The following is an 8,797-nucleotide window of genomic DNA, read 5'->3' on the forward strand; positions in this document are numbered from 1 at the left end:
GCATGGGACAGCGGACAGCAGTTCCCTGCATGTAACTATAGCAGTGGCCAGAGGGGGGAGCAAGACTGAGCTGCAGGAAGCTCGTGGCAGGGGAGGGAGGCATGTGGGGAGGGGGATGGAGGGCTGCCTCCATGATGTAGTTCGCAGGTTTGTTATTACCCTGAAATAGAATAGTTTTCTGATAAGCATACTGTTAGGTTTACAATAATTTAGATTATTAAGAGGTATTAGCTTTACAGCTGAATACAAGGCATGACCTGTGGCCTAGCAATGCAGCTGACCACAAGGCAGATTGATAGCTAAGCCTTTGCTTGTGTCAAGTAATCATTTTAACTGTATTAAGCATTTTCTGAGTTAAAAGCAGCAAATATCTCTGTGTCTGTGTGCTGAAAAATCAGCTACAGCAAGAAGTAAGATAAGACAGGGAAACCATTGTTCTGGGTGCACTGGTTGTGTCCTTGAGAAGTATCTACTACTGTGTAAGGTTTTGCTAACATATTATAATGTTACTGTTACTTAACTTTTAGCTTTTAAAAAGTGCTAGTTCAGCTTAATAGAAATATGCTGTTACAAAGATTTGAAAAGCACCGCCCAAGTATTGCTTTTTTTGTTAACCATGAAGTCTTGCCTTGTTGTAATAAGTATAAAAGATCACCTCACCCTTGAGGGGTGGCCATTTTGCCTTTTGCTGGCTTTATGGTCTTTGCTCGAGCAAACAAACAGCTGTCTTTGTTTACCCGCGTTGTCTGTCAATCAAATTACAGCTAAACAACGAACCTTAGGGAGGTTTCTCCCACCACAATGATCAAGAGTGGAGGAGGGGGTGGTATTCTGAGGGGAAAGTGTGTTTCTGTGTGTTTGTGTGGGTCTGTGTGAGTCTGGGTCTGTGTGTGTGCCTGCGTGTGGGTCTGTGTGTGTGTGTGGGGGGGGGGTCTCTGTGTATGTGGGTCTGTGTATATGTGTGCTAAACCCAGGCCTGTGTGTGGGTCTGGGTTTGGGTCTGTGTGTTGGTCTGTGTCCATGTGCAGAGAGAGTGGAGTGTATGTGCCTGTGTCTGTGCCCACCTGTGTACATGCACATTGGGTCATAGTGGGGGCAGGGAGCAGCGAGAAGAGGTGGGCATGTGCCCCCCCAGCCCAGCAGGGTCCACCCAGCCTCCCCTGCCAGCAGTAGGAGGGGAAGGGGCCCCTCTGCCCCCCTGCAGCCTAGCTCCCATGGGATGGATCATGTCCTGTGAAGGGTTAATAAACCCTGGGGGAGAGTTGGTATGAGCCTGCAGGAGTTTGTGGCTTCTTGGGGGGGGGGGATTGGGATGAACCTGCCTGCAGCTTGGTGGGGGACTGCTTGCTAAAACTCCAGGAGCACTTACCCATGGCTATGACTGTACTAAGAGGTAGTACACAATAATTACATGCCATGGCAAGACTAGTTAATTGGTGCTAAACGTTCCTTTCATGTAGGAAAAGATTGCAGCAGGGCAGATGGAGGGACAAACCCCTGACTTGACCCCCAGCTATGAGGCTAGTACCAGTGGTGGTGTTTTTTCAGCTTTCCCCACCACCCCCGCACATCTTAAAAGCACCCACCCTAGAACCCACCCATGCAGCAAGAGGTGCCAGAGGTGGTAAATTGCCATTGAGGGGGTGTGGCTTGGCACATGTTACCATGTTAGTGGTAACTTGTGTTGCTTCTATAATTACCTTCCAGAAAACCCAGGCACACATGATCCCAGACCCCTCAGCCAGGATATGCTGCTACCAGACTGATAAATAGTTATTGAAATCTCCCACAGTTGATTTTGTAGCCTGTAGGGGGGAGGCTAAGAAGGTGGTTTTGAGAACATGGGGCAAAACACATTTCCTTTCTTCCCCTGCAGAACAATAAGACATAGAAGATCATGTGATGCTGGCATTGTGCACTGGAAATTGTTTTTTAGTTATGTTAAATAAAAAAAAACAAATATAAATTGTTTGTCTTGAAAAAAAGAAGCATTTTTTTGCATTTGTAAATAAAAGGTAGTTTTTATTTATTTGGTTTTCTTGACAAATAAAAGGTTTTGATTTATTTGTTTTTAATTTGTAAATAAAAGCTTGTACCTTGTACAGTTTCTTCTGGATATGGTGTGTTTTTTTCATAACCAGTGACAGTGTGGGGTGGAATGGGTGGAAGGGCTTCCTGCAGTTACCTGAACTATGAGTAGGTCCCTGCCAATGGGAACTGCAGCAGGGCATTGGGGAAGAAGAGGGAGCAGCTGCCCAGGCAGAGGAAGGCTTTCTTATTTTTATTTCTTATTTTTAAACAGGTATTTCTTTTCTTAAAGGTACTTATTTTTGTAACAGCGATTGATTTTGCTCTGTACCAGGAGTGGGCAATTATTTTGGGTGGAGGGCCGCTTACCCAGTTTTGGCAAGCTGTGGAGGGCCACATGGGTAGCCCTGCCCCCTGGTTACCATCTTGGGACCAATGTCCCAATGTCTTGGGACCAATGTCCCAGGGCCAGCACCAGTGGGGCCCAAAGTGGGGTGCAGGCTGGCAGGGGTCTTTGGAGTCAGGCTGGGATGCACCAGCAGGAAGAGGGGAGAGCTGGTCCAGCTCCATATTGCCCCTGCCAGCCAGGACCCTGTACCCCTGCTGCCCTGCTCTGGGCCCTGCTGGCACTGGCCCCGGGAAACACTGGTGTGGGCGCCATGCTCCCGCTGGCTCCCCGCCCACTCACTCCCAGTGTCCCTAGCCCCACGGTACCGGCAGGGGGAAACGTGCAGCCCCGACCCCCTGCTCACTGGCAGGGAAGGAGCTGGTGGTGAAGAGGTGGGACTTCTGCTGGCAAAGTTTGGGGGTTAGGTGGCGGGACTTCTGGTCCCAAGGTGGTGACCAGGGGGTGGGGCACCTCTCAAGGGGTGGGGCTACCCATGCAGCCCTGGACAGGTGTATGCTTGCTGCTTGCTAAACAGCACTCCACCGGAAATAATTGCCCACCCCTGTCCTAAGTGATGCACTCTGCATCCACCATGCACTGGGTTCCCAGAATGCAATGATAATAAGTAGGAAAGTTACCCTGAAATATGTAAGTGTGACCATGTGCCAAGGCACACCCCCTCAATTGCAGACTTACCGTTGGCTGCTCTAGCACCTTGCTTTATTCTGTGGCAGCTGCTTTTCTTGGGTGATGGGTGTGGTGGCTGAGGGGGCCATGTAAACAGCGGGTGGTGGACCACCATGACCATCACCAGGTACCTCATTACTGACACAAGGGCTGGGGGGATTTACTGATCTGTCCCACCATGTTTTTTCTATCAGTAATGAACTACATTTCCCAGAAGTCCCTGCCATTGTGTCTTGGGACAGTTTCCATGGAGACCCCTGCAGCAGCTACTCTGTGATAGCACTGACCAGGGGTTTCTATGGATAGCAGCCCAGATGTGTGGGGCTGTGCATAAGGACACATGCAATTTTGGGATGGCTAAAGCTTCTTACCTTAGCTAGCACTAGTCCTGTTGTCAGGGTGTGCAGTGGGCACTTGGCATAGCATGGAGTTGTACCACAGGCTCCCTGGCATCTTGTGGCAGTGATAGTGTGATCTGCCAGTGGGGCACAGCCATCACCACAATCCCTCCCACACCCCCAAACCACATGAACACTCCTTTCAGCAAGGGGCTTTGCCATCTCAGAACCAGAAAAAACACCTAATTATATTCTAAAAAGTGAACAACTACAACGCTCATTAATTTGTTTTCAAAAAATATTTTTGTCACAATGTACATGTATTTTTGAGTGTATATAAAGGTGATTGCACAATAGCTTAAAATGAAGCCTTACCCTTATATACTGTAGCGGGTAGGGGGCATAGGTGGTGGGTATAGATTTGTGGGGAGCTGTGGGTGTGTGGTTATGTCTCGGGGGGGATGGATAGGTGGAGGGGTGGGTGTAGGGTGAGGGACCATGTAGCTATGTGAGGATATGTGGGGTGCGGGTGGGTATGGGGTTTGTGGGGGTGTGGCTGGGGTGTGTGAGGAGGTGCAGGTGTGGGGGTCTGCAGGTAAGGCAGTGTGAAAGGGGTGTGGGTGCATGTGTATAGTGGGTTGTGCTTGTGGGACTCTCCCTGTGAACACACATGCTTACACACACACACACTCTGTGCCACCCTCACTCTACACCCCCCCGACACACTGTGCCTCCCTCACTCCACACCCTCCCCCCGACACACACTGTGCCTCCCTCACTCCACACACACACACACACACACACACATACAACACATCTCTGCGCCTCCCTCAATCCACAAACACACTTTGCGCTCACTCAGTAAACAGACACACACACACCGTGCATCCCTCTGTATGCCCCACGCTCTGAGCCTCCCTCACTCCAAACACACTCTGCACCTGCCTCACTCCACATGCACACTCTGTGCCTCCCTCACTACACACACACACACACACACTGCATGCACCAAACTACACACACAAGCACACATGCACACGCACACACACACACTGTGCCTTCTTCACTCCAGACACAAACTCTGTGCTTCCTGCACTCCAGACACACTCTATGCCTCCCTCAATGCCAAAACACACACAACCCACACACTGTGCTTCTCTCAACACACACATACACACTCTCTTCCGCCCTCATTACACACACACACACTGTGCCTCCCCCACTAGACACACACAAACTCTGTGCCTTCCTCACTACAGACACACACTCTGTACTTTCCTCACTGCAAAAACACACACACTCTCTGCCTCCCTCACTCCGTGCACACACACAAACACACACACACACACTCTATGCCTCCCTCACTCTACACACACACAAACACACAGTGCCTCCCTCACTACCCACACACACACACACACAGTCTATACATCCCTCCACACACACACAGTCTATACATCCCTCACTCCACAGAGACACACAAACACTGTCTGTGCCTCCCTCACTCCACACACACTCTGCGCCTCATTCACTTCACACACATAGAGCGACACACTCTGTGCCTCCATCACACCACACACACACACAAACTGTGCCTCCCTCACTATGCACACATACACATGCTCTGCCACTCTTAGTATACACATGCATAAAGCCTCCCTAAATACATACACACACAATTTGTGCCTCCCTCACTGCAAACACACACACACACACACACACACATACTGTGCCTCCCTCACTCCATGCACACAAACAAACTCTGTGGCTCCCTCACTCCACACGCACAACGCTCTGAGCCTCCCTTATGTCACAACCCAAGGGTGTGATTTTTGTTTGTGTGCGCTTCGGCACTGCTGAATCATTTCCCGCCACTCGTAGCTTTCTTTGCAGGGTGCATTTCTTAGTTGCAAAAAGAGAAATGCACGTTGCAAGGAGTTCCCGCCATTTGTATTCAGATTCGTGCCCCACTATTGGCCAGTTCTAAATTATTCCTACAGGGCGGCTAGCGATTGGCTTGCTAGCCGTATAAGAGGCTTGAGCGGTTTCCACCCTAGTTGGAGGACTCCACGACTATCAGGAGGAGGAGAACTTCACGTCTCGTGAAGATCTCTAAGCGCTGCGGAGCCTATCGGACCCAGCGTGTATTTCAAGAAGGCTATAGGGGTCTGATCAACCTCTCGCCTCTCCCCGTCGCCACCTGATCCCTCGATGTACCCTTCCCTGCGCGCAAAGTTCCACGGAGCCTAGCAAACTTCGTGTGAGTGAATCCAGAGCTCTACCCGGGTTCGAGTCCTTCAGTTTTTTTCTTCCCGTCGCCGAAACCCCATTGCGACGTACCCTTATGTTCTGCAGGTTCGAGTTTTTTGTTTTGTTTTGTAACTGCAACTCAAGCAAGTTTTCCTGCCTGCACCGCGACCATCTTCGGTGTAAGTAAAATAATCTTTAATCAGCCGCTAAACGTCCGTGCCTAATTCTAGCGTGCCACCTGTCTTCCCCGACCCGGCGTGTCCGGGCTGCTGGCCACAGCCCGCTGCGCGAAAAAAGGGCCTTGGACCGCTCCCCGGCCCGCACACCTTACTCCACGCACACACACACACACACACAGTGCCACCCTCACTACACACAAATATACTCTGTGCCTCCCTCAGTACACACACACACACACACACACACACTGTCTGACCCTCCCTCATTCCACACGCACACACACTCTGTGCCTTCCTCACTCCACACACACACACACACACACACACCCTGTGCCTCCTTCACTCTACATACACCCACACCCACACACACTCTGTGCCTCCCTCACTCCACACATACACACACATACACTGTGCCTCCCTCAATACACACATACACATGCTGTGCCTCCCTCACTGCCCACACACACACACTCTGTGCCTCCCTCACTGCACACACACACACGCTCTGTCTCGCTCACTCCACACACACACACACACACACACACACACACTCACTGTGCCTCATACTACTATACAGTACTGTATTAGCATGGCTTTTGCCCCACATGCTACTGTGCAGTATTATTGGCAGGGATCCAGGTTTTCCATTTCCCATGGGAAAATGTAATATACAGCAGATTTTCCCCAGTACTGGAATAAAACTCATATTTCTCATTTTAGTGGAGAAACCCTCATTTTTTGAACTTTTGCAGTGAGCTTTCTGCAGGCTGGCAGAGTTGCAGCCTGGGGTGGCTTGTGGGGAGCAGGAGGGCAGTCAGGTAGGGAGTGCCATATGCATGTATATGCACATGGCCGCCAGGCAGCCTGGAGAGCAGCTCCTGCAGGTAAATGATGGTGTGGCAGGGCACTGTTTGTGCCTGCCAGGTTAAGGGCCTGAAGACAGCAGCTGGCAGGTGCCTGATTAGGGCAGCCATTTTGGATTCAGGGTTGCCCGTATAAACAGGGGCCCACTGTGAGGGATGCCCAGCGCTGAGGGTGTAGGGTTCTGACTGGCCTGGAGGTGGGTCAGGGCCAGCAGAGCCAAAGGTCTTGGGGAGATCACACATGTAAGGGGGAAGCAGCTCAGGGAGCCTGGAATGAAGGCAGAATAGGTCACCTGAATGGAGGGATTGAGTCTGTGAGGCTTGGGCTGCCGTGTAAGGGAGTAATGGATCTGTGGATAATGCCTCTGGCATCAGGGCAAGAAATGGGCAGCCTCCTGCTTAATTATCAATTCATTTAATTAGCAACAAGGTGTGTTAGGTAAGAAGGTGGGCGGTTAGCCCAGAAACAGGTGGGCAGGCCACAGGAAAATCAGCCCTGAGAAGGCCCCCATTACAGGGGGGGAAGTTGGGCAGGGCTGGGGAAGCTGCCCTGTGGGGCTGGGGGCCACAGTGCATGGCTGCACGGCCCCAGCTGGGAGCAGGATCGGGTGCTGGCGGCTTGTCTGGGGTAAGCAGCGGGGAGGGCTGCCTCCCCACTGCTGGACACCATCCTAGGGGATGCGGAGCAGGGCAGGGGAAGTTTTGGGGGTTGTCAGAATTTTTTTTTTTTTTTGTATTTTTTAAATTGAAGAAAGCCAGGAATCCTGGCTATTATGCTACTGCGCAGTTAGTGTCTCATGTAGACGCACCCAGTAGGGAGGAGATCTACTTGCCTCTAAGGCTGCAACCCCTAGTTCTGCTTGTACCCTTTGCAATAAGTGGGCAATGCATGAACAGAATAATCTATTTGTAGAGGAGAATACTGGAGTCAGAGATTCCCCAAGGAGAAGTTGCGGGGAACAGATAAAGATGAGGCTAATCATTCTCTGCATCTGACCTTTCCCCAGTCTCAGGGGGGAGTTGGATCAGAACTGAACTTCATGAGTCAGCTTTATCTGTTAGGGTGACAATATTTGGATCTTGGGGAGCACTGGATTTGCAGCTGAATACAAGGCTTTAACCTGTGGCCTACCAATAGCTGCTAACCACAAGGCAGAATGAAAGCTAAGCCAGTCATTTGCTTATGCTAAGTAACCATCTTAACTGTGTCAACCATTTTCTAGGAAAAAGCAGCAAGTGAGTCTGTGTGCTGTGAATGAGGTGAAGCTTTAGGAATGCGGAAGATGGTACAACTTGGGACAGAAAAAGGGATTGGAATGTGAAAGAACAACACATAATTGGTAACAGAATCTGAGATGAATGTATGTGAAAAGGTGAATGGTGATTGGTGAAGAAGCTTCCAGGTTTTGGTCAAAGTCCACCCATTGACTGAAGAAGCAAGTTCAAGGCCTCGGACATGCACTCATAGGAAAAAAGCATGTAAATGAATGAAATGTATGGGCAATTCCATGTTAATGAAGCAAATAATAAACAAAGGCAGAGCTTGAAATAGGAGATATGGGTGGAACATAGGAGGAGCAAGGGTAGAATGAATGGTAATGAGCATAAACCAAAAATGTATAAACTGTGTAGAAAACTTTGTTCAATGCAGGTCCCCTGGTTCACGGGCTGTGTGTCTGGGGGACGCTTGTCTGAAGCTGTCTCCATTTTGAATAAAGCTCTTGCTAGCAGGGTGTGCTGGTGTTTGCTCCCTGCTGGCTCTAGCTAATGAGTAACAGGACCTGTGAGGAATTGGATCATCTCTCTCCCTAGTTATTGGGTGCCACATGGAGTTGGGGTCTAACATTATCCTTTTAAGGGCAGGCAAGATCTAGAGGGTTCCATGTGAATATGAGGCAGCAGCAGGTTATTTGGGTGAGGCAAGGAATCCATGCAGCTTTCCTAACAAGATTGAATGGTTATTAGGGGCCATTGCAGGTTGTGTGTAGCCAGGGAGAGATGGAGTGTAAGATTAATGAAATGTTTTTCTTCCTACTCCCCCCAGGGAAGTGGGCAAAAAGAGAT

The sequence above is a fragment of the Alligator sinensis genome, unplaced genomic scaffold (genome assembly GCF_000455745.1).
Source record: "Alligator sinensis unplaced genomic scaffold, ASM45574v1 scaffold767_1, whole genome shotgun sequence".
Taxonomy (NCBI): domain Eukaryota; kingdom Metazoa; phylum Chordata; order Crocodylia; family Alligatoridae; genus Alligator; species Alligator sinensis.